This window comes from Triticum dicoccoides, chromosome 2A (genome assembly GCF_002162155.2).
Source record: "Triticum dicoccoides isolate Atlit2015 ecotype Zavitan chromosome 2A, WEW_v2.0, whole genome shotgun sequence".
NCBI classification, from domain to species: Eukaryota; Viridiplantae; Streptophyta; class Magnoliopsida; order Poales; family Poaceae; genus Triticum; species Triticum dicoccoides.
In genome coordinates, this window is record NC_041382.1 from 759981206 (window position 1) to 760008885 (window position 27680).

The following is a 27680-nucleotide window of genomic DNA, read 5'->3' on the forward strand; positions in this document are numbered from 1 at the left end:
TGGTCTTGCTCAAAGACTTATGAGGAGTACGCGGGGCCAGAGTAACAGTATCATGGGCCGATTTATCCAAGTTTCAAGGAAGGCGGCTTATGAAGCCTGGATCCATCTGACTTTGTAAACCGTACTCTCACATGACAAGCCGCCGTTTGAACCTTAATCGAGCTCAGATCTTGGTCGAATACGCCGTAAAGACTGATTGTTAAGAGTTCGGCGGGTCAATCAGGATGACCTGATGGAGTTGAAGCAGCTAGTGTTACAGGTAGGACGACCCGATCAGAGTTTGTTCTCTTCGATCAAATACGGCTATGTTTGAACAAACCTGGTCAAGAGGGTAGTAACGCTATGTTCTCTTTGGTCGAATACGCCTATGTTTGAACAGGAAGCCCCCAAGTGACATACTTACAAGCGTGGCATTGAGCCGATCAAAAGGGTACCGACAGCTATGTTCTCTTTGGTGAATACACCTATGTTTGAACAGGAAGCCCCCAAGTGATCATATAAACTTTTGGCCTTGCGCCGATCAAGAGGGTACCGAGAGCTATGCTCGATGAGCAGGAAGCCCCCAAGTGATCACAAGTTTTGGCATTGCGCCGATCAATAGGGTACCGACAGCTATGCTCGATGAGTAGGAAGCCCCCAAATGATCATAATAAGATAAGCCGTAAGGCAGGATACCCATGTTTAAACCGCGCATCATGACAGCAAGTTCTCTTTGGCAACCTTTAATATTTCTGAGAACTCGAACTTGCAAGAGATGGATATTCTTCTTGAGTCAGAGTTTTAAAAAGGATTTGAGAGCTTCAGAGCTTTGTGGGAGACAGTTTCCTCTTAAAACAGATTTTGAACCGGATATTGAGAGCTTCAGCGCTGTGTGGGAGATGTGATTTCCCTTGACCGGATTGTAAACTGGAAGCATCATGGTGAGCCGGAATGTTTCTGATGGCCTTTTAAATTTTCATCGATATAGTAGTAATCTCCGGGGCCGGGTTATTTTTTCCCTCCGATGTCCTGGGGTTCTTGAATTTACTGAAATTGGTAAGACTTGCTAAGTCATATCATTGTAGCCCCCGGGTCTTAAGACGACTCGAGGAGTTGTCTTGAGATTCTCCGTATTTGACCATAGTAGAAAGTGTATATCATTGGCGTTGATAGCGCGATGTGAATCCACAGAATGTTGAGGTGACTGCGACGGGTTATAAATGATCTCGTATGAGACGTGTCAGCAACTCGGCCAATGATTCCTTCCAACTGGCTGTTTGAAGTTAACCAAACTGTAGTGGCGGCGGCTTGTGCGCATGCCCATTGAGCCATCAAGTGAAGATGGCGGCTGAGAATACATGATATTTTGCCTCCAATTTGTTGGAAAAAAACCGGGCTACCCAAGCAGTGACTGCTCATACTCAATAAACAGCTCATGCAGATAGGTGCGGCCCAGTGTGTTGATATAGACCAGGCCGGGAGAGACGGACGGAAAAGATGACCGCATCATTAGAGGCGGCTCAGACAGATGAATCGGCCGCGGCGTTGTAAGCCGGCGGATGGGGGAGTCAATCGCAAGCGCGGTAAGCCGCGCGGACGGGCGAGTCAACCACGTCTTGTTGATGTAGTGAACAATTGTCTGATTGTTCGGATGACGGATGATCCGTTCAACGCAACAGAGACGGATCAACGCGGATCGGCAACTCTGTATAACCCAGCGGCTCAGGCAGACCGGCGACGCAATTAGCCCCGACGGCTCAGGTAAACCAGCGACCTGGGGCGTAACCACGACAACGGTAGAGGGTCCTAGCAGAAAGTCGCGGAAGCAAGCAACAAGGCAGGTCAACAAGGCGGGCCACAGCGGAAGGCGGCGCTCGGTGACCCAGTGCTTAGAGCTACGGGTCCGAGGCAGGTGAGGCGAGCAGAGGCGCTCTGGAGGAATCCCGACACGGATGTACCGGCGTGGACCAGCTTCGGCAGCACACGCTGGCATGAAAATACAGCCCAGTTCAACCATAGCATCTCGTGCTTCTTCAGTCCACTCACTGTTCAATTACCCTTTAAATGCTTCAATAAGAAAATCCATGCAATATCCATGATGACTGTCAGGCAACACCGATGGTACTTCACCTCGTAATCCATTTTTCTCCATTAGTAACTGGATGCATGGCTCATTATACGTGCCATAAAATTCTCTCTGAACAATTGATCTTCCACGTCCCGAATCTGTGATATCAGTTAGAGAGCTTGGTAAGTTTAAGCTAGAACACGACCTTATTAGGCATGCGATTTTTGCTGGTCCTAAAAGCTACTTCACACCTGCGAGTAATTTAGGGACAGTCCATACTCCCGTTGGAGATCACATGCCATATCTCTTGGCCTAAAATATGGGCTATCATGTAACTTTTCCTTAATAACATTAGCAACCCATCGCTGTGTCCCCAAATGATGACCTTTCACGGTTTCAGCTTCACAGGTGTGTTTCAGACAGGCCCGGCGGTTCGGCGTACAGTGACCCAACGTGATTCGAGAGCAGGGGCAGGGGCGTAGGGCCGGCAAAGACCGGCGGCTAGATGCGCATCCACCGTGGAGGCGTGCGGGGAACGGCCTCAACGGCTGGTAAACCACTTGGCGGTGGCTCACGGTGGACGCGGGCAGCTCAAGGCCGGAACGTCGTGTGCCAACAACGGCTCATAGCGGACGGACCCGACCATGGCAGAGGCGAGAGACCGTGGAAAAGGCTCTCTAACACGGCATGGCAGGGGAGGCGCTCAGAGGCGGAGGACCCGGCCGGGCGGGTCGTGAAGGAAATATGCCCTAGAGGCAATAATAAAGTTATTATTTATTTCCTTATATCATGATAAATGTTTATTATTTCATGCTAGAATTGTATTAACCGGAAACATAATACATGTGTGAATACATAGACAAACAGTATGTCACTAGTATGCCTCTACTTGACTAGCTTGTTGAATCAAAGATGGTTAAGTTTTCTAGCCATAGACATGAGTTGTCATTTGATTAACGGGATCACATCATTAGAGAATGATGTGATTGACTTGACCCATTCCGTTAGCATAGCACTTGATCGTTTAGTTTGTTGCTATTGCTTTCTTCATGACTTATACATGTTCCTATGACTATGAGATTATGCAACTCCCGTTTACCGGAGGAACACTTTGTGTGCTACCAAATGTCACAACGTAACTGGGTGATTATAAAGGTGCTCTACAGTGTCTCCGAAGGTACTTGTTGGGTTGGCGTATTTCGAGATTAGGATTTGTCACTCCGATTGTCGGAGAGGTATCTCTGGGCCCTCTCGGTAATGCACATCACATAAGCCTTGCAAGCATTGCAACTAATAAGTTAGTTGCGGGATGATGTATTACAGAACGAGTAAAGATACTTGCCGGTAACGAGATTGAACTAGGTATTGAGATACCGACGATCAAATCTCGGGCAAGTAATATACCGATGACAAAGGGAACAACATATGTTGTTATGCGGTCTGACCGATAAAAGATCTTCGTAGAATATGTAGGAGCCAATATGAGCATCCAGGTTCCGCTATTGGTTATTGACCAGAGACGTGTCTCGGTCATGTCTACATTGTTCTCCAACCCGTAGGGTCCGCACGCTTAACGTTATGATGACAGTTTCATTATGAGTTTATATATTTTGATGTACCGAAGGTTGTTCGGAGTCCCGGATGTGATCACGGACATAACGAGGAGTCTCGAAATAGTCGAGACATAAAGATTGATATTGGACGACTATATTCGGACACAGGAATGGTTTCGGGAGTTATCGGATATAAAACGGAGTACCGGGGTACCGGAACCCCCCCCCCCCCGGGGGGTTAATGGGCCTCATGGGCCCAAAGTGGAGCAGAGGAGGGGCGGCCAGGGCAGGCTGCGCGCCCCCTCCCCCTCTAGTCCGAATTGGACAAGGAGGGAGGGGTGGCGCCCCCCCTTTCCTTTCTCTCCTCTCTCCCTTCCTTCCCCCTCTCCTAGTTGGACAAGGAAAGGAGGGAGTCCTACTCCCGGTAGGAGTAGGACTCCTCCCTGGCGCGCCTCTTCCTGGCCGGCCGCCCCTCCCCCTTGCTCCTTTTATACGGGGGCAAGGGGGCACCTCTAGACCCAACAATTGATCTATTGATCTCTAAGCCGTGTGTGGTGCCCCCCTCCACCATAATCCTCGATAATATTGTAGCGGTGCTTAGGCGAAGCCCTGCGACGGTAGAACATCAAGATCGTCACCACGCCGTTGTGCTGACGGAACTCTTCCCCGACATTCTGCTGGATCGGAGTCCGGGGATCGTCATCGAGCTGAACGTGTGCTAGAACCCGGAGGTGCCATAGTTTCGGTGCTTGATTGGTCGGGCCGTGAAGACGTACGACTGCATCAACCGCGTTGTGCTAATGCTTCCGCTTTCGGTCTACGAGGGTACGTAGACAACACTCTCCCCTCTCGTTGCTATGCATCACCATGATCTTGCATGTGCATAGGAATTTTTTTGAAATTACTACGTTCCCCAACAGTGGCATCCGAGCCTAGGTTTTATGCGTTGATGTTATGCACGAGTAGAACACAAGTGAGTTGTGGGCGATATAAGTCATACTACTTACCAGCATGTCATACTTTGGTTCAACGGTATTGTTGGATGAAGCGGCCCGGACCGACATTACGCGTACGCTTACGTGAGACTGGTTCTACCGACGTGCTTTGCACACAGGTGGCTGGCGGGTGTCAGTTTCTCCAACTTTAGTTGAACCAAGTGTGGCTACGCCCGGTCCTTGCGAAGGTTAAAACAACACCAACTTGACAAACTATCGTTGTGGTTTTAATGCGTAGGTAAGAACGGTTCTTGCTAAGCCCGTAGCAGCCACGCAAAACTTGCAACAACAAAGTAGAGAACGTCTAACTTGTTTTTGCAGGGCATGTTGTGATGTGATATGGTCAAGACATGATGCTAAATTTTATTGTATGAGATGATCATGTTTTGTAACCGAGTTATCGGCAACTGGCAGGAGCCATATGGTTGTCGCTTTATTGTATGTAATGCAATTGCGCTGTAATGCTTTACTTTATCACTAAGCGGTAGCGATAGTCGTGGAAGCATAAGATTGGCGAGACGACAACGATGCTACGATGGTGATCAAGGTGTCGCGCTGGTGACGATGGTGATCATGACGGTGCTTCGAAGATGGAGATCACAAGCACAAGATGATGATGGTCATATCATATCACTTATATTGATTGCATGTGATGTTTATCTTTTATGCATCTTATCTTGCTTTGATTGATGGTAGCATTATAAGATGATCCCTCACTAAATTATCAAAGTATAAGTGTTCTCCCTGAGTATGAACCGTTGCGAAAGTTCTTCGTGCTGAGACACCACGTGATGATCGGGTGTGATAGGCTCTACGTTCAAATACAACAGGTGCAAAACAGTTGCACACGCGGAATACTCAGGTTAAACTTGACGAGCCTAGCATATAACAGATATGGCCTCGGAACACGGAGACCGAAAGTTCGAGCGTGAATCATATAATAGATATGATCAACATAGTGATGTTCACCATTGAAACTACTCCATCTCACGTGATGATCGGACATGGTTTAGTTGATTTGGATCACGTGATCACTTAGAGGATTAGAGAGATGTCTATCTAAGTGGGAGTTCTTAAGTAATATGATTAATTGAACTTTAATTTATCATGAACTTAGTCCTGGTAGTATTAGCATATCTATGTTGTAGATCAATAGCTCGTGTTTAGCTCCCCTGTTTTATTTTTGATATGTTCCTAGAGAAAACTAAGTTGAAAGATGTTAGTAGCAATGATGCGGATTGGATCCGTGATCTGAGGTTTATCCTCATTGCTGCACAGAAGAATTATGTCTTTGATGCATCGCTAGGTGACAAACCTATTGCAGGAGCAGATGCATATGTTATGAACATTTGGCTAGCTCAATATGATGACTACTTGATAGTTTAGTGCACCATACTTAAACGGCTTAGAGTCGGGACTTCAAAGACGTTTTGAACGTCATGGACCATATGAGATGTTCCAGGAGTTGAAGTTAATATTTCAAGCAAATACCCGAGTTAAGAGATATGAAGTCTCCAACAAGTTCTATAGCTAAAAGATGGAGGAGAGTAGCTCAAGCAGTGAGCATGTGCTCAGATTGTCTGGGTACTACAATCGCTTGAATCAAGTGGGAGTTAATCTTCCAGATAAAATAGTGATTGACAGAATTCTCTAGTCACCATCACCAAGTTAGTAGAACTTCGTGATGAACTATGATATGCAAGGGATAACGGAAACGATTCCCAAGCTCTGCGTAATGCTGAAATCGATGAAGGTAGAAATCAAGAAAAATATCAAGTGTTGATGGTAGACAAGACCACTAGTTTCAAGAAAAGGGCAAAGGGAAGAAGGGGAACTTCAAGAAGAACGGCAAGCAAGTTGCTTCTCAAGTGAAGAAGCCCAAGTCTGGTCCAAACTGATTCGAGCAGGAACTGGAGTACTGTATCTCTAGCACAATCAACAGCTAATAAAAAAAATTGAACTACAGAGTCAGAGTGCTAAATCACAAATTAGTGCATGTCTGTAGCTGCACAATTTCCAAAAAAATATGGTGGAGAGATGAGTTACCTTCTTGCTGCTTAACTACTGAGCATTGTACCAACTTTCTGTCTCCGTGGTGCTTCCCAAACCCCAGCTTGAGGTCTGTACATGGAGAGAAGCATGGAAAGTGAAGGGGACAACTGGAGGTAAAGAAATCAAAAGGATAAATAGTTCACCTGGGCTTGGGGAGACGATGGCATGGCCATGGAGAAGAGATCGAGCAATAGGCTCTAAAAAATCCCATATATTTACATGACAACAGGACCTGGCTAGATACATCTCCTCTTGGAAAAGATCTCTTGATTTGGTGAAACAATGAAACTGACACCATAATATTTTGAATTAAAATCAGAAATCATTTTCCTCTATTGGCTAAGTAAAAGGAAGCTTGTATGTAAAACAGTTATTTTTTAACTGATATCATCAAGAAACCTTTGTTTCTATCATGTTTTCACCTGCATACATGATGCATAGCAGTACACCATTACATAATAACCATAGCTTGAATTTACATGAGTTCATTACTCTCCAGATCTAGCAATGGCTCCTATAAGTATGCAATTCCTACAATGCAGTTATATTCTAGACAAGGTCCTGATAAAGAGCTTGATTACTACCAGGATAAGAAGATGCTAATGATTAAAAATAGAAGGTGCCAGTGAACTAAAATAATAGAAGGTGCTAATGCTTTCATGTTTCTGAACTAAAATGCAAAAGTTGAAACAACCGTTTTCAGTCGAGCATTGGCGCAAACACTTTTTTTTGTAGGGAGGCGCAAACTCTTGTTGGGCACACATACAACAAATCTGATTACCCTCGTCAACACGCACGCACAACACACATGTCTGTCGGCCGGCCGGCCGCACGTGCCCTTAGTAATCCATCCAACACGCATACCACGTCGGCAGCATCATGCACAGACAAGCCAGAATTTGTAGGGGGCATTGGACACTGAGGCGGCCATTACAACGACGATCGAATGATTAGAGTCAGCCTGCTATAATGTGCCCCAGAAATCGGGCTTGCTCTACAGTTCCTATTGTATAGTGAGTCATGCATAAAAAAATCCCATGCGCAAAACCCTAATGTATAGGATTGAGAACCGTAAGGCATGAACAAAATCCCCTGTACAGTTCAGCAATAGGAAATCCCCTGAACAAAATCCCCTGCGCTTTGGTTGGAAGTGCAAAAGAAAATTAGTTTGGTATGTTGCAGATTGGTATGTCACACAATATGGCAATACTTTTACTCAGTTTATTTAGTTATCAAATCTTACTTGAAAGAACACCTAAATTTATACTCCTTCATCTTCTTCATGCAAGGCCTATTTTGATTGCTCAAATCCAAGTGCTGACTAATAGTACAGTGGGGTTCATTTAACACAACGGTGAACATTTTCATGCCCCGGTGATCTGATACTTCTATCTCTGCTACAGTTTTACCGTGATTCAAATAGGACCTTGAGGCATTAGGCATTACCAAAAAAAGATAGAGAACTGCCATAATTTACAACTGGCTTTTGGTTTCTGAAACTCTATTGCATTAAGTGGGTTCCAAAAAAGAAACAAAGAAGAATTTACTAACTTTGAGTTGTAGATGAAGAGTGCAGACCAAAGTGTAGTTGCCATGCACGTAGTATTAAGTTCACTTGTCAGGGATTGCCAGCCAGGTAACAATTATCAAATCAACTGATCTCCAATTTCACAAGTTAGTTCGGCGAGGCATCGATCCACCCAAATTTAACAGAAGTTAAAAGCCTGGAAACAAAAAAAACATTTTAGAGTCGTGAAACAAGTGAATCTTCTAACCATACAAGTAAATCTTAAATTATGCTACACACTTGGTTTTGACACCATAAACAAAGTTTCAGACAGCTACATGAAAATATTCTTTCTCTTTCAAATTTCAATAGCCATGATTTATTAAATATACAATTGTTACAAATAATATCAGTATTAGCTTACTTATAATTACTATTGCAGCCTTGACAGCCCATAGCTCATAGATGAATCCATTGGTGACACTCTACTACCATTGATGAATCCCTTAGGAGTGTGCCTGCTGAATCAGCACATCTTGCCATGATCGTCCAGTTCTCTGCTAACATAGATTCCAATGCTTGTAGTAGGTTGAGTTCTTCCTAGAGGCATCTGGCAAAAAGAAACTTACTTGCGATGCAGGCGGAGGGGCGGTGAGGCGGAGGCCAAGCTGCGACTCCGGAGGCGGCGAAGGGCGCGGCCGGGTGGCTCCGGCAGCTGGGGTGGCGGCGACCCGCGACGGGGTGGCTCCCGCGGCTGGGGAGGCGGCGACACGCGGCGCCGCGGGAGGTGGCGAAGGGCGCGACGGGGCGGCTCCCGCGGGTGGGGAGGGGCGACCCGCGACGGTTCCCGTGGCTCCGGCGGCGTGAGGCGACGGTGAAGGGCGCGGCTTCCCATGGCTCGGGGCGAGCCTGCAGCGAAGGACATGGTTGCGGGAGGCGAACGGCGCGGGAGGAGGAGGAGGAGATCATGCGGGAGAAGTAGGAGGTCGTGCGAGCGAACGGTTTTTTTACTGCAGGGCATATTAGCGATCTATCGATTGTGCCTTATTGCGTGGTTGGTAGCGTTGAACACAGAAGGATTAAGGGCCATTAGATTTGGATGACGGATGGGTGTGATTGTTTGGATCTGCCCCTCTCTTCCTTTTATAGTGGTAGTAGATGGCATGGTGGGTAATTAAAGCGTAAAACGCGTTTAGTATGCTGGAAGAATGTAGACCATCAGATTGCAGGTTTCGATTGATAGGATGATCTGGTTCTCCGCCCTCTCTTTCTTTTATAGTGGTAGTAGATAAAACCTTATATGGTTACACACCCAATGAAAATGATTCGTTGGATCTCGATCGTAGTGATACACATACTCATAATATTGAAACCCAAAGATGCAAAGTTAATAATGATAGTGCAACTTATTTGTGGCACTGCCGTTTAGGTCATATTGGTGTAAAGCGCATGAAGAAAATCCATGATGATGGGCTTTTTGGAATCACTTGATTATGAATCAGTTGATGCTTGTGAACCATGCCTCATGGGCAAGATGACTAAGACTCCATTCTCCGGAACAATGGAGCAAGCAACAGATTTGTTGGAAATCATGCATACTGATGTATGTAGTCCGATGAATATTGAGGCTCGCGGTAGGTATCATTATTTTCTGATCTTCACAGATGATTTGAGCAGATATGAGTATATCTACTTGATGAAACACAAGTCTGAAACATTTGAAAAGTTTAAAGAATTTCAGAGTGAAGTGGAGAATCATCGTAACAAAAATAAAAGTTTCTACGATATGATCGCAGAAGTAAAATATTTGAGTTACGAGTTTGGACTTCAGTTAAAAACAATGTGAAATAGTTTCACTACTCACTCCACCTGGAACACCACAGTGTAATGGTGTGTCTGAACGTCATAACTGTACTTTATTAGATATGGTGCGATCTATGATGTCTCTTACCGATCTACCACTATCGTGTTGGGGTTATGCATTAGAGACAGCTACATTCACGTTAAATAGGGCACCATCTAAATCCGTTGAGACGACACCGTATGAACTATGGTTTGGCAAGAAACCTAAGTTGTCATTTCTTCAAGTTTGAGGTTGCAATGCTTATGTAAAAAAGTTTCAACCTGATAAGCTCAAACCCAAATCGGAGAAGTGTGTCTTCATAGGATACCCAAAAGAAAATGTTGGGTATACCTTCTATCACAGATCCGAAGGCAAGATATTCGTTGCTTTGAATGGATCCTTTCTAGAGAAGGAGTTTCTCTCGAAAGAAGTGAGTGGGAGGAAAGTAGAACTTGATGAGGTAACTGTACCTACTCCCTTATTGGTAAGTAGTTCATCACAGAAATCTGTTCCAGTGACTACTACACCAATTAGTGAGGAAGCTAATGATGATGATCATGTAACTTCAGATCAAGTTACTACCGAACCTCGTAGGTAAACCAGAGTGAGATCCGCACCAGAGTGGTACGGTAATCCTGTTCTGGAGGTCATGTTACTTGACCATGATGAGCCTACGAACTATGAGGAAGCGATGATGAGCCCAGATTCCGCGAAATGGCTTGAGGCCATGAAATCTGAGATGAGATCCATGTATGAGAACAAAGTATGGACTTTGATTGACTTGCCCAAAGATCGGCGAGCCATTGAGATTAAATGGATCTTCAAGAGGAAGACGGACATTGATAGTAGTGTTACTATCTACAAAGCTAGAATTGTCGCAAAAGGTTTTCGACGAGTTCAAGGTGTTGACTACGCTGAGAGTTACTCACTCGTATCTATGCTTAAGTCTGTCCGAGTCATGTTAGCAATTGCCACATTTTATGAAATCTGGCATATGGATAAACAAAACTGCATTCCTTAATGTATTTATTAAAGAAGAGTTGTATATGATGCAACCAGAAGGTTTTGTCAATCCTAAAGGTGCTAACAAAATATGCAAGCTCCAGCAATCCATGTATGGACTGGTGCAAGCATCTCGGAGTTGGAATATACGCTTTGATAAGTTGATCAAAGCATATAGTCTTATACAGACTTGCGGTGAAGCCTGTATTTACAAGAAAGTGAGTGGGAGCACTACATCATTTCTAATAAGTATATGTGAATGACATATTGTTGATCGGAGATAATGTAGAATTATTCTGCAAAGCATAAAGGAGTGTTTGAAAGGAGTTTTTCAAAGAAATACCTCGGTAAAGCTGCTTACATATTGAGCATCAAGATCTATAGAGATAGATCAAGACTCTTGATAAGTTTTTCAATGAGCACATACCTTGACAAGATTTTGAAGTAGTTCAAAATGGAATAGTCAAAGAAAGAGTTCTTGCCTGTGTTACAAGGTGTGAAACTAAGTAAGACTCAAAGCCCGACCATGGCAGAAGATAGAAAGAGAATGAAACTCATTCCTATGCCTTGGCCATAGGTTCTATAAAATATGCCATGTTGTGTACCAGATCTATTGTATACCCTACACTGTTTTTGGCAAGGGAGTACAATAGTGATCTAGGAGTAGATCACTGGACAGCGGTCAAAATTATCCTTAGTGGAATAAGGATATGTTTCTCGATTATGGAGGTGACAAAAAGGTTCGTCATAAAGGGTTACGTCGATGCAAATTTTGACACTGATCCAGATGACTCTAAATCTCAATCTGGATACATACTGAAAGTGGGAGCTATTAGCTAGAGTAGCTCCGTGCAGAGCATTGTTGACATAGAAGTTTGCAAAATACGTACGGATCTGAATATGGCAGACCCGTTGACTAAACTTCTCTCACAAGAAAAACATGATCACACCTTAGTACTCTTTGGGTGTTAATCACATAGCGATGTGAACTAGATTATTGACTCTAGTAAACCCTTTGGGTGTTGGTCACATGACGATGTGAACTATGGGTGTTAATCACATGGTGATGTGAACTATTGATGTTAAATCACATGGTGATGTGAACTAGATTGTTGACTCTAGTGCAAGTGGGAGACTGAAGGAAATATGCCCTAGAGGCAATAATAAAGTTATTATTTATTTCCTTATATCATGATAAATGTTTATTATTCATGCTAGAATTGTATTAACCGAAAACATAATACATGTGTGAATACATAGACAAACAGTATGTCACTAGTATGCCTTTACTTGACTAGCTCGTTGAATCAAAGATGGTTAAGTTTCCTAGCCATAGACATGAGTTGTCATTTGATTAATGGGATCACATCATTAATCAAATGATGTGATTGACTTGACCCATTCCATTAGCATAGCACTTGATCGTTTAGTTTGTTGCTATTGCTTTCTTCATGACTTATACATGTTCCTATGACTATGAGATTATGCAACTCCCGTTTACCAGAGGAACACTTTGTGTGCTACCAAACGTCACAACGTAACTGGGTGATTATAAAGGTGCTCTACAGGTGTCTCCGAAGGTACTTGTTGGGTTGGCGTATTTCGAGATTAGGATTTGTCACTCCGATTGTCGGAGAGGTATCTCTGGGCCCTCTCAGTAATGCACATCACATAAGCCTTGCAAGCATTGCAACTAATAAGTTAGTTGCGGGATGATGTATTACAGAACGAGTAAAGATACTTGCCGGTAACGAGATTGAACTAGGTATTGAGATACCGACGATCAAATCTCGGGCAAGTAACATACCGATGACAAAGGGAACAAAGTATGTTGTTATGCGGTCTGACCGATAAAAGATCTTCGTAGAATATGTAGGAGCCAATATGAGCATCCAGGTTCCGCTATTGGTTATTGACCGGAGACGTGTCTCGGTCATGTCTACATCGTTCTCCAACCCGTAGGGTCCGCACGCTTAACGTTACGATGACAGTTTCATTATGAGTTCATATATTTTGATGTACCGAAGGTTGTTCGGAGTCCCGGATGTGAACACGGACATAACGACGAGTCTCGAAATAGTCGAGACATAAAGATTGATATATTGGACGACTATATTCGGACACAGGAATGGTTCCGGGAGTTATCGGATATAAAACAGAGTACCGGGGGTTACTGGACCCCCCCACCCCGGGGGGGGGGGTTAATGGGCCTCATGTGCCCAAAGTGGAGCAGAGGAGGGGCGGCCAGGGCAGGCTGTGCGCCCCCTCCCCCTCTAGCCCGAATTGGACAAGGAGGGAGGGGCGCCCCCCCCTTTCCTTTCTCTCCTCTCTCCCTTCCTCCCCCCTCTCCTAGTTGGACAAGGAAAGGAGGGAGTCCAACTCCTGGTAGGAGTAGGACTCCTCCCTGGCGCGCCTCTTCCTGGCCGGCCGCCCCTCCCCCTTGCTCCTTTATATACGGGGGCAAGGGGGCACCTCTAGACACAACAATTGATCTATTGATCTCTTAGCCGTGTGCGGTGCCCCCCTCCACCATAATCCTCGATAATATTGTAGCGGTGCTTAGGCGAAGCCCTGCGACGGTAGAACATCAAGATCATCACCATGCCGTCGTGCTGACGGAACTCTTCCCCGACATTCTGCTAGATCGGAGTCCGGGGATCGTCGTCGAGCTGAACGTGTGCTAGAACTCGGAGGTGCCGTAGTTTCGTGCTTGATCGGTCGGGCCGTGAAGACGTACGACTACATCAACCGCGTTGTGCTAACGCTTCCGCTTTCGGTCTACGAGGGTACGTAGACAACACTCTCCCCTCTTGTTGCTATGCATCACCATGATCTTGCCTGTGCGTAGGAATTTTTTTGAAATTACTACGTTCCCCAACAGGTCGATCCCATGGCGGTAGAGAACAGCGGCTCATAGGCGGCTTCAGACCACGGTGACTTGAGACAAAGGCCACGCGAAGGCACAGCAGAGGAGGCCGGCTCAGTGCAGCCGCAGTCGCGAAAACAACTTAAAGCTGCGGTGGCGGCTTGGCGGCGGAGACCCGTAGTGCCGCAGAAGGAGCGGCGACTTGTCCTGCTGCAGTTGAGGCAATTTGGAAACAGCACCGCGGCGGCTGGGTGTGGTGGCGCTCGAGGCGAAGCTGGCATGGCGCAGAAGCGGTCGCCAGCTTCCGACGACTCAACGTGCGGCAACTGAGGCGGCCCGCGACAGTGAGAGACGCGGGACGGCGGCTCTTCGGCAGCGGCTCAGCGCAGGACAGCGGCTCTTCGGCGGTGGCTCAACGCGGGGAGGCTCTCCGGTGGCGGCGACTCGGACGGGAAACGAGGCGCGGCAGTGACTCAGATGGGAGGCAGAGTTTTGACCGGGGGCGGCTTCCGGTGCAGTCGAGGCTGCAGAAACAGTGAAGCAGGGCACTCCATGGCGGGTTGTCGGGCCGGCCGGACCACTCGCGGAGCGAGCCGGAGGAAGTCCTGCGGCCGCGAGTCCGAGTTACGGCTGTGTTTTTGTTTTCGGGTCGTAGACCCTCCTTTCTTTTTTCTTCATCAGTTTTGATTGTATGTTGGCGTACCGATCTAGACTCTGCATCTCGTGTCTCCTCATGCCGCCTCGGGACCTGACGCACTGGTGAAATATACTGTAACAGTAGAACACGGTCTCGGCGACTTATGATTTTGCCGCTCACTAATCACACAACATGCTGCAAAATCTCGGTGACAAGATCCTTGCATTGATCGATCTTGAACACATCTTCAACTTGCAGTGGCGACGGCATACCCGGACGCAATATTAATTTCCTTGAACTCAAACTTTCATCTGTCTAATCACGAGCTCCTCGATCCTTGAAGATATCCCTTCAAGAACTCAACACCACCATACGCAAGCCCCACGATGGGCGCCAACTATCATGGAATTGTCACGGCAGATGTCCTTAGTGTCAGGACTTAGTCGTGAGGTCAACGCATCTATGTAGTAGCTTGGAGGGGTTGGTCGGAATTGAGAGATGCGAGGTTTTACCCAGGTTCAGCCCCTCACGGTGGAGGTAAAAGCCTACATCCTGCTTCATTGATATTGATGATGATGATCATGATTACAAGGATGCTCTATCTCAAGAGCTATTGACTTGTCTGTCTAAACCTAACTTGTGAAACCTGTGAAACTTGTCCCTCTTGGGGTGCCTTGCCCCTCCTTATATGTTGAAGGGGCGGCTTACATGACTAGTCCTATTAGGATTAGGATTACTCTATTACAAGTGGAGTCCTAGTCTTTCTTACTTTATAAGGGAATATTCCTTATGCTTTCCTCTTAAGCCAGCCCGCCATAGCTTGAGACGGACTTCCATGAACTGCCTTTTGGGCCACCGGGTATTCTCGCTCCTCTAACCCGACTGTCGGGTCACCAATGAGTCACATGACTCGGCTGGGTCATCAGTGAGTGGAGAGATCCGGGCAGGTGCTACCTCTTGAGCATTGCATTGGATTTCCCCGAAGAGGAGAGGATGATGCAGCAAAGTAGTGTAAGTAGTTCCCTCAGTTTTTGAGAACCAAGGTATCAATCCAGTAGGAGGCTACGTGCAAGTCCCTCGTACCTACACAAAAACAATAGATCAACGCAACCAACGCACTTAGGGGTTGTCAATCCCTTCATGGTCACTTACGAAAGTGAGATCTGATAGAGATGATAAATAATATTTTTGGTATTTTTGGTATAGAGATGCAAAGTGAAAAGTAAAAGGCAAAGTAATAAGCAAAGCAATAATAAAGCGATGGAGATTGATATGATGAGAAAGAGACCCGGGGGCCATAGGTTTCACTAGTGGCTTCTCTCAAGAGCATAAGTATTCTATGGTGGGTGTACAAATTACTGTTGAGCAATTGACAGAATTGAGCATAGTTATGAGAATATCTAGGTATGATTATGTATATAGGCATCACGTCCGAGACAAGTAGACCGACTCCTGCCTGCATCTACTACTATTACTCCATTCATCGACCGCTATCCAGCATGCATCTAGAGTATTAAGTTAAAAACAGAGTAATGCCTTAAGCAAGATGACATGATGTACAGAGATAGTTTCATGCAATATGATAAAAAAACCATCTTGTTATCCTCGATGGCAACGATACAATACGTGCCTTGCTGCCCCTTCTATCACTGGGAAAGGACACCACAAGATCGAACCCAAAGCTAAGCACTTCTCCCATGGCAAGAAAACCCGATCTATTAGGCCAAACCAAACTGATAATTCGAAGAGACTTGCAGAGATAACCAATCATACATAAAAGAATTCAGAGAAGATTCAAATATTATTCATAGATAGACTGGATCATAAACCCACAATTCATCGGTCTCAACAAACGCACCGCAAAAAGAAGATTACATCGAATAGATCTCCCCGAGAGAGGGGGAGAACATTGTATTGAATCCAAAAAGAGAGAAGAAGCCATCTAGCTACTAACTATGGACCCGTAGGTCTGAAGTAAACTACTCACACTTCATCGGAGGGGCTTGGATGATGATGTAGAAGCCCTCCGTGATCGATGCCTCCTCTGGCAGAGCTCCGGAACAGGCCCCAAGGCCCCAAGATGGGATCTCGTGGATACAGAAAGTTGCGGCGGTGGAATTAGGTTTTTGGCTCTATCCCCGATCGTTTGGGGATACGTAGGTATATATAGGAGGAAGAAGTACATCGGTGGTGCTTCGAGGGGCCCACGAGGCAGGGGCGCGCCCTACGGGGGGGCGCCCTCCTCCCTCGTGACCGCCTCGTGGCTTTCTTGACGGAGAGTCCAAGTCTCCTGGATCTTATCTGATGAGAAAATCACGTTTCCGAAGGTTTCATTCCGTTTGGACTCCGTTTGATATTCTGTTTCTCCGAAACACTGAAATAGGCAAAAAAATAGCAATTCTGGGCTGGGCCTCCGGTTAATAGGTTAGTCCCAAAAATAACATAAAAGTGGAAAATAAATCCCAATATAATCCAAAAGAGTAGATAATATAGCATGGAGCAATCAAAAATTATAGATATGTTGGAGACGTATCAAGCATCCCCAAGCTTAATTCCTGCTCGCGCTCGAGTAGGTAAATGATAAAAAGAGAATTTTTGATGCGGAGTGCTACTTGGCATAATTTTAATGTAATTCTTCTTAATTGTTATATGAATATTCAGATCTGAAAGATTCAAGACAAAAGTTCATATTGACATAAAAATGATAATACTTCAAGCATACTAACTAAGCAATTATGTCTTCACAAAATAACATGGACAAAGAAAGTTCATCCCTACAAAATCATATAGTTTAGTCATGTTTCATTTTCGTCACACAAGAATGCTCTCGTCATGCACAACCCCGATGACAAGTCAAGCAATTGTTTCATACTTTAGTAATCTCAAACCTATAAACTTTCACGCAATATATGAGCGCGAGCCATGGACATAGCACTATGGGTGGAATAGAATATAATGAGGGGGTTATGTGGAGAAGACAAAAAAAGGAGTCTCACATCAACAAGGCTAATCAATGGGCTATGGAGATGCCCACCGATTGATGTTAATGCAAGGAGTAGGGATTGCCATGCAACGGATGCACTAGAGCTATAAATGTATGAAAGCTCAACAAAAGAAACTAGTGGGTGTGCATCCAACTTGCTTGCTCACGAAGACCTAGGGCACTTGACGAGGCCTATTGTTGGAATATACAAGCCAAGTTCTATAATGAAAAATTCCCACTAGTATATGAAAGTGATAACATGAGAGACTCTCTACTATGAAGGTCATGGTGCTACTTTGAAGCACAAGTGTGGTAAAAGGATAGTAACATTGTCCCTTCTCTCTTTTTCTCTCATTTTTTGGGCCTTTTCTTTTTTTATGGCCTTTCTCTTTTTTGGGCCTTCTCTTTTTTATGGCCTTTCTTTTTTTTAATTCCTCACTTGGGACAATGCTCTAATAATGATGATCATCACACTTCTATTTATTTACAACTCAATGATTACAACTCGATACTAGAACAAAGATGACTATATGAATGCCTCTGGCGGTGTACCGGGATATGCAATGAACCAATAGTGACATGTATGAAAGAATTATGAATGGTCGCTTTGCCACAAATACTATGTCAACTACATGATCATGCTAAGCAATATGACAATGATGAATGTGTCATGATGAACGGTATGATGGAAAGTTGCATGGCAATATATCTCGGAATAGCTATGGCAATGCCATAATAGGTAGGTATGGTGGCTATCTTGAGGAAGATATAAGGAGGTTTATGTGTGAAAGAGCGTATCATATCATGGGGTTTGGATGCACCGGCGAAGTTTGCGCCAACTCTCAATGTGAGAAAGGGCAATGCACGGTACCGAAGATGCTAGCAAGGATGGAAGGGTGAGAATGCGTATAATCCATGGACTCAACATTAGTCATAAAGAACTCACATACTTATTGCAAAAATCTACAAGTCATCAAAAACCTCGGCACTACGCGCATGCTCTTAGGGGGATAGATTGGTAGGAAAAGATCATCGCTCGTCCCTGACCGCCACTCATAAGGAGGACAATCAAATAACACCTCATGTTTCAAATTGGTTGCATAACGTTTACCATACGTGCATGCTACGGGACTTTCAAACTTCAACACAAGTATTTCTCAATTTCACAACTACTCAACTAGCATGACTTTGACATTATTACCTCCATATCTCAAAACAATCATCAAGCATCAAACTTTTCTTAGTATTCAACACACTCATAAGAAAGTTTTATTATTAATCTTGCATACCAAGCATATTAGGATTTTAAGCAAATTACCATGCTATTAAGACTCTCAAAATAATCTAAGTGAAGCGTGAGAGATCAATAGTTTCTATAAAACAAATCCACCACCGTGCTCTAAAATATATAAGTGAAGCACTAGAGCAAAACTATAAAGCTCAAAAGATATAAGTGAAGCACATAGAGTATTCTATCAAATTCCAAATCATGTATGGCTCTCTCAAAAGGTGTGTACAGCAAGGATGATTGTGGTAGACTAACAAGCAAAGACTCAAATCTAAAAGATGCTCCAAGCAAAACACATATCATGTGGTGAATAAAAATATAGCTCCAAGTAAAGTTACCGATAGAAGTAGACAAAAGAGGGGATGCCTTCCATGGCATCCCCAATCTTTGGCTTTTAGGTGTCCTTAGATTATCTTGGGGGTGCCATGGGCATCCCCAAGCTTAGGCTCTTGCCACTCCTTGTTCCATAATCCATCAAATCTTTACCCAAAACTTGAAAACTTCACAACACAAAACTTAAAGTAGAAAATCTCGTGAGCTCCGTTAGCGAAAGAAAACAAAAGACCACTTCAAGGTACTGTAATGAACTCATTCTTTATTTATATTGGTGTTATACCTACTTTATTCCAAATTCTCTATGGATTATAAACTATTTTACTATCCATAGATTCATCAAAATAAGCAAACAACACACGAAAAACAGAATCTGTCAAAAACAGAACAGTTCTTGTGAGTAATTTATATATTAATTATCTGCAAAAAGAATTAACTAAATAGCACTTTCCAAATAAAAATGACAGCAGTTCTCATGAGCGCTAAAGTTTCTGTTTTTTACAGCAAGTTCAACAAGACTTTCCCCAAGTCTTCCCAACGGTTTTACTTGGCACAAACACTAATTAAACACAAAAATACAACCAAAACAGAGGCTAAATAATTTATTTATTACTAAACAGGAGCAAAAAGCAAGGAATAAAAATAAAATTGGTTTGCCTCCCAACAAGCGCTATCGTTTAACGCCCCTAGCTAGGCATAACAAGCAAGAATAGATCTAGGTATTGCCATCTTTGGTAGGCAATTCTTCAATGAGGCATCTATCTCCCTTAGGAATTTCTTTATTTCTAGTGATTATCAAACTCTTAGGTACAAGATCGAAAAATTCATTTGTAGCAATTGGTTCCTTAATGATAGCAAAAAGATTGGGATGAATACTTATAGATTTAAGATCCGCAGTTTCCTTACTAGATGATTCACCCTTATTTTTAGGAACATACATGAGCTTGGAAATTTTAGTAGGAGGACTTGGAGTATTATTTACGGAAGAAAACGTGGTTCCCAAGTTCGTAATGATACCCTCAAGGTTATCGATTCTAGTGGAATCTAGATTTATTTTCTCATTAACTATGGGTTCATTTACCTTGATATTTTTCAAAGTCATTCCTACCTTAGATCCATATTGGGTAATTTGATTGTGGATCTTTTTATCTAGATTTTCAATTAATTCAATAGTAGCAACTTTATTTTCAATAATTTCAAGTCTTTGCATAACATGCTCCAAAGTTAATATAGTTCCATTAACCAAAAGAGGTGGTGAGCCAAATAAATCTAACATAGCGTTATAAGAATCAAAAGTATGGCTACCCAAGAAATTCCCTCCGGTAATGGTATCAAGGATATATCTATACCAAGGACTAGCACCTACATAAAAATTGCGGAGAAGAACTGAAGTAGATTGCTTCCTGGTAGATCTATTTTGAGGATTGCAAATTCTATACCAAGCATCTTTTAGATTTTCTCCCTCCCTTTGTTTAAAATTTAGAACTTCATTCTCGGGAAACAACGGAGAAGATATGAGACTAGCCATAATGACAAGCAAGCAAACAAAAGGCAAACGGGCAAAAAGAGGCAAATAGAGAAAGAGAGGGAGGATACAGAGAGAGAGGGCGAATAAAACAGCAAGGGTGAAGTGGGGGAGAGGAAAACGAGAGGCAAATGGCAAATAATGTAATGCGGGAGATAGGAATTGTGATGGGTACTTGGTATGTTGACTATTGCGCAGACTCCCCGGCAACGGCGCCAGAAATTCTTCTTGCTACCTCTTGAGCATTGCATTGGATTTCCCCGAAGAGGAGAGGATGATGCACCAAATTAGCGTAAGTATTTCCCTCAGTTTTTGAGAACCAAGGTATCAATCCAGTAGGAGGCTACGCGCAAGTCCCTCGTACCTACACAAAAACAATAGCTCAACGCAACCAACGCGCTTAGGGGTTGTCAATCCCTTCACGGTCACTTACGAAAGTGAGATCTGATAGAGATGATAAATAATATTTTTGGTATTTTTGGTATAGAGATGAAAAGTGAAAAGTAAAAGGCAAAGTAATAAGAAAAGCAATAATAAAGTGATGGAGATTGATATGATGAGAAAGAGACCCGGGGGCCATAGATTTCACTAGTGGCTTCTCTCAAGAGCATAAGTATTCTACGGTGGGTGAACAAATTACTGTTGAGCAATTGACAGAATTGAGCATAGTTATGAGAATATCCAGGTATGATCATGTATATAGGCATCACGTCCGAGACAAGTAGACCGACTCCTGCCTGCATCTACTACTATTACTCCACTCATCGACCGCTATCCAGCATGCATCTAGAGTATTAAGTTAAAAACAGAGTAAAGTCTTAAGCAAGATGACATGATGTAGAGAGATAGTTTCATGCAATATGATAAAAAAACCATCTTGTTATCCTCGATGGCAACGATACAATACGTGCCTTGCTGCCCCTTCTGTCACTGGGAAAGGACACCGCAAGATCGAACCCAAAGCTAAGCACTTCTCCCATGGCAAGAAAAACCAATCTAGTAGGCCAAACCAAACTGATAATTCGAAGAGACTTGCTAAGATAACCAATCATACATAAAAGAATTCAGAGAAGATTCAAATATTATTCATAGATAGACTGGATCATAAACCCACAATTCATCGGTCTCAACACACACACCGCAAAAAGAAGATTACATCGAATAGATCTCCATGAGAGAGCGGGAGAACATTGCATTGAGATCCAAAAAGAGAGAAGAAGCCATCTAGCTACTAACTATGGACCCGTAGGTCTGAAGTAAACTACTCACACTTCATCGGAGGGGCTTGGATGATGATGTAGAAGCCCTTCGTGATCGATGCCCCTCCGGCAGAGCTCCGGAACAGGCCCCAAGATGGGATCTCATGGATACAGAAAGTTGCGGCGGTGGAATTAGGTTTTTTCCTCTGTCCTCGATCGTTTGGGGGTACGTAAGTATATATAGGAGGAAGAAGTACGTCGGTGGAGCTTCGAGGGGCCCACGAGGCAGGGGGCGCACCCTAGGGGGGGTCCTCCACCCTCGTGACCGCCTCGTGGCTTTCTTGACAGAGGGTCCAAGTCTCCTGGATTTTTCTGATGAGAAAATCATGTTTCCGAAGGTTTCATTCCGTTTGGACTCCGTTTGATATTCTGTTTCTCTGAAACACTGAAATAGGCAAAAAAACAGCAATTCTGGGCTGGGCCTCCGGTTAATAGGTTAGTCCCAAACATAATATAAAAGTGGAAAATAAAGCCCAATATAGTCCAAAACAGTAGATAATATAGCATGGAGCAATCAAAAATTATACATACGTTGGAGACGTATCAGCGGGTCACTTAGTGAGTCGCCAAGTCAGGACGGGTCACCGATGAGTCGCCAAGTTCGGCCGGGTCATACATCCGGCCGGGTCATACCGCGGGGTATATCCCCGACATTAGCCCCCAGTTTAATTTGGATTTATCCATATTAAACTTATCCTGCAAAATAAACACAAGAACAAATTTGACAGGAGCCTCATAATCAATTTGCTGTCACTGATTTTTAGTCGGCTTGAAGATGTAAAACTTGCTGGTTTATCATTACCAAAATTGCCGGGTTATAAAGCAGACGATGCCGGGTCATAATTGTTGTTGACACCGGGTCATGTAATTGACATTCCTGATTTTCTCAAAACTGGTAATTTGAAGACGTTCCTCCTTTATATGCATAATACCTCTAGCCCCCAAGTCTTAAGAGGATTACATAGTGATAGCTTAAGACTTGCTCCAATATAAGTGTTGCAACCTTGAAGAAATCCGGGTTGTTCATCTCAGTCATTAGTCATTAACTGAATATTCCACATATGTAGCCCCCAAGTGTCAGGTTGTCATGGTTGCAGCAACCTGGGACTTGTAATTGCCTGATGCCCATAAAAACTTCAACCAGTGTAGCCCCCAAGGGCCGGGTCATTATGTAATAATGAGCAGGGACTTTGTAGCTATGATCATGTAAATTTGAGCAGCAACGTGTAGCCCCCAAGGGCCAGCTCAATAAGATAATATTGAGCTGGGACTTTATATATATATATATATACTTAAATTCTTGACAGGAGCAATTGGTAGCCCCCAAGGGCCGGCTCATTTGCAATGTGATGAGTCGGGTCTTCAATAGGGTGAGAAAAAAATTGATGTTGCATTAGCCCCCAAATGCCGTGGTGCATGCTGGCAGTGACATGGGACTTGCATATTTGATGTAATCTTCAACTTGAATAATGTAGCACCCAAGTGCCGGGTCGTAAGCTTGCAGCGACTCGGGACTATTCATTCCATTGTATAATAAATTATATCCATTGTGCTGAAGCGACTTTGAAAGCCTCAATCATAACATTGGTTATTGATAACCATAATAAAAATCCAGCCATATTGGCTATTAAAGATTTGAATAATATAAGCCGGTTTGAAACCTCAATCATTCAATATCATCATGAAAATTCAGCCAAGTTGGGCTATTATCATATACTGGCGACTTAGAGTCTGCCATCCTGGCGGGTTGCATAGACCCGAAGATGCTTCAAATATGAACCGTAAATAGGGCAGCTGGGCCCGACTTATAAAAACCGGAAAGCAGCGAAAAACTCAAATACGAATAAGAAATCAAAAGAAATTCAAGGCTTTTGTAGACTGTCAAATTAAAGTGTCTTCTTCAATGAAACTAGTCGGAGCCACTAGATTGTTCGTGCTGCCATGATCCTGACTCATAGTGTGCCCAATCGACATTTGGACCCTAGATAAGTCTGGTCTTGCTCAAAGACTTATGAGGAGTACGCGGGGCCAGAGTAACAGGATCATGGGCCGATTTATCCACGTTTCAAGGAAGGCGGCTTATGAAGCCTGGATCCATCTGACTTTGTAAACCGTACTCTCACATGACAAGCCGTCGTTTGAACCTTAATCGAGCTCAGATCTTGGTCGAATACGCCGTAAAGATTGATTGTTAAGAGTTCGGCGGGTCAATCAGGATGACCTGATGGAGTTGAAGCAGCTGGTGTTACAGGCAGGACGACCCGGTCAGAGTTTGTTCTCTTTGATCGAATACGCCTATGTTTGGAAAAACCTGGTCAAGAGGGTAGTAACGCTATGTTCTCTTTGGTCGAATACGCCTATGTTTGAACAGGAAGCCCCCAAGTGACATGCTTACAAGCGTGGCGTTGAGAAGATCAAAAGGGTACTGACAGCTATGTTCTCTTTGGTGAATACACCTATGTTTGAACAGGACACCCCCAAGTGATCATATAAACTTTTGGCCTTGCGCCGATCAAGAGGGTACCGACAGCTATGCTCGATGAGCAGGAAGCCCCCAAGTGATCACAAGTTTTGGCATTGCGTCAATGAAGAGGGTAGCGACAGCTATGCTCGATGAGCAGGAAGCCCCCAAATGATCATAATAAGATAAGCCGTAAGGCAGGATACCCATGTTTGAACCGCGCATCATGACAGCAAGTTCTCTTTGGCAACCTTTAATTTTTCTGAGAACTCGAACTTGCGAGAGATGGATATTCTTCTTGAGCCGGTGTTTTAAACCGGATTTGAGAGCTTCAGAGCTTTGTGGGAGACAGTTTCCTCTTAAAACGGATTTTGAACCGGATATTGAGAGCTTCAGCGCTGTGTGGGAGATGTGATTTCCCTTGACCAGATTGTAAACTGGAAGCATCATTGTGAGCCGGAATTTTTCTGATGGCCTTTTAAATTTTCATCGATATAGTAGTAATCTCCGGGGCCGGGTTATTTTTTCCCTCCAATGGCCTGGGGTTCTTGAATTTACTGAAACTGGTAAGACTTGCTGAGTCATATCATTGTAGCCCCCGGGTCTTAAGACGACTCGAGGAGTTGTCTTGAGATTCTCCGTATTTGACCATAGTAGAAAGTGTATATCATTGGCGTTGATAGCGCGATGTGAATCGACAAAATGTTGAGGTGACTGCGGCGGGTTATAAATGATCTCGTATGAGCCGTGTCAGCAACTCGGCCAATGATTCCTTCCAACTGGCTATTTGAAGTTAACCAAACTGTAGTGGCGGCGGCTTGTGCGCATGCCCATTGAGCCATCAAGTGAAGATGGCGGCTGAGAATACATGATATTTTGCCTCCAATTTGTTGGAAGAAAACCGGGCTACCCAAGCAGTGACTGCTCATACTCAATAAACAGCTCATGCAGATAGGTGCGGCCCAGTGTGTTGATATAGACCAGGCCGTGAGAGACGGACGGAAAAGATGACCGCATCATTAGAGGCGGCTCAGATAGATGAATCGGCCGCGGCGTTGTAAGCCGGCGGACGGGGGAGTCAATCGCAGGCGTGGTAAGCCGCGCGGACGGGCGAGTCAACCACGTCTTGTTGATGTAGTGAACAATTGTCTGATTGTTCGGATGACGGATGATCCGTTCAACGCAACAGAGACGGCTCAACGCGGATCGGCAACTCTGTATAACCCGGCGGCTCAGGCAGACCGGCGACGCAATTAGCCCCGACGGCTCAGGTAAACCAGCGACCTGGGGCGTAACCACGACAAAGGTAGAGGGTCCTAGCAGAAAGTCGCGGAAGCGAGCAACAAGGCAGGTCAACAAGGCGGGCCACAGCGGAGGCGGCGCTCGGTGACCCAGTGCTTAGAGCTACGGGTCCGAGGCAGGTGAGGCGAGCAGGGGCGCTCTGGAGGAATCCCGACACGGATGTACTGGCGTGGACCAGCTTCGGCAGCACACGCTGGCATGAAAATACAGCCCAGTTCAACCATAGCATCTCGTGCTTCTTCAGTCCACTCACTGTTCAATTACCCTTTAAATGCTTCAATAAGAAAATCCATGCAATATCCATGATGACTGTCAGGCAACACTGATGGTACTTCACCTCGTAATCCATTTTTCTCCATTAGTAACTGGATGCATGGCTCATTATACGTGCCATAAAATTCTCTCTGAACAATTGATCTTCCACGTCCCGAATCTGTGATATTAGTTAGAGAGCTTGGTAAGTTTAAGCTAGAACACGACCTTATTAGGCATGCGATTTTTGCTGGTCCTAAAAGCTACTTCACACCCGCGAGTAATTTAGGGACAGTCCATACTCCAGTTGGAGATCACATGCCATATCTCTTGGCCTAAAATATGGGCTATCATGTAACTTTTCCTTAATAACATTAGCAACCCATCGATGTGTCCCCAAATGATGACCTTTCACGGTTTCAGCTTCACAGGTGTGTTTCAGACAGGCCCGGCGGTTCGGCGTACAGTGACCCAACGTGATTCAAGAGCAGGGGCAGGGGCGCAGGGCCAGCAAAGACCGGCGGCTAGATGCGCATCCACCGCGGAGGCGTGCGGGGAACGGCCTCAACGGCTGGTCAACCACTTGGCGGCGGCGGCTCACGATGGACGCGGGTAGCTCAAGGCCGGAACGTCGTGTGCCAACAATGGCTCATAGCGGACGCACCCGACCATGGCAGAGGCGAGAGACCGTGGAAAAGGCTCTCTAACACGGCATGGCAGGGGAGGCGCTCAGAGGCGGAGGACCCGGTCGGGTGGGTCGTGAAGGAAATATGCCCTAGAGGCAATAATAAAGTTATTATTTATTTCCTTATATCATGATAAATGTTTATTATTCATGCTAGAATTGTATTAACCGGAAACATAATACATGTCTGAATACATAGACAAACAGTATGTCACTATTATGCCTCTACTTGACAAGCTTGTTGAATCAATGATGGTTAAGATTCCTAGCCATAGACATGAGTTGTCATTTGATTAACGGGATCACATCATTAGAGAATGATGTGATTGACTTGACCCATTCCGTTAGCATAGCACTTGATCGTTTAGTTTGTTGCTATTGCTTTCTTCATGACTTATACATGTTCCTATGACTATGAGATTATGCAACTCCCGTTTACCGGAGGAACACTTTGTGTGCTACCAAATGTCACAACATAACTGGGTGATTATAAAGGTGCTCTACAGTGTCTCCGAAGGTACTTGTTGGGTTGGCGTATTTTGAGATTAGGATTTGTCACTCCGATTGCCGGAGAGGTATCTCTAGGCCCTCTCGGTAATGCACATCACATAAGCCTTGCAAGCATTGCAACTAATAAGTTAGAGTCGGGATGATGTATTATAGAACGAGTAAAGATACTTGCCGGTAACGAGATTGAACTAGGTATTGAGATACCGACGATCAAATCTCGGGCAAGTAACATACCGATGACAAAGGGAACAACGTATGTTGTTATGCGGTCTGACCGATAAAAGATCTTCGTAGAATATGTAGGAGCCAATATGAGCATCTAGGTTCCGCTATTGGTTATTGACCGGAGACGTGTCTCGGTCATGTCTACATTGTTCTCCAACCCGTAGGGTCCGCACGCTTAACGTTACGATGACAGTTTCATTATGAGTTTATATATTTTGATGTACCGAAGGTTGTTCGAAGTCCCGGATGTGATCACGGACATAACGAGGAGTCTCGAAATAGTCGAGACATAAAGATTGATATATTGGATGACTATATTCGGACACAGGAATGGTTCCGGGAGTTATCGGATATA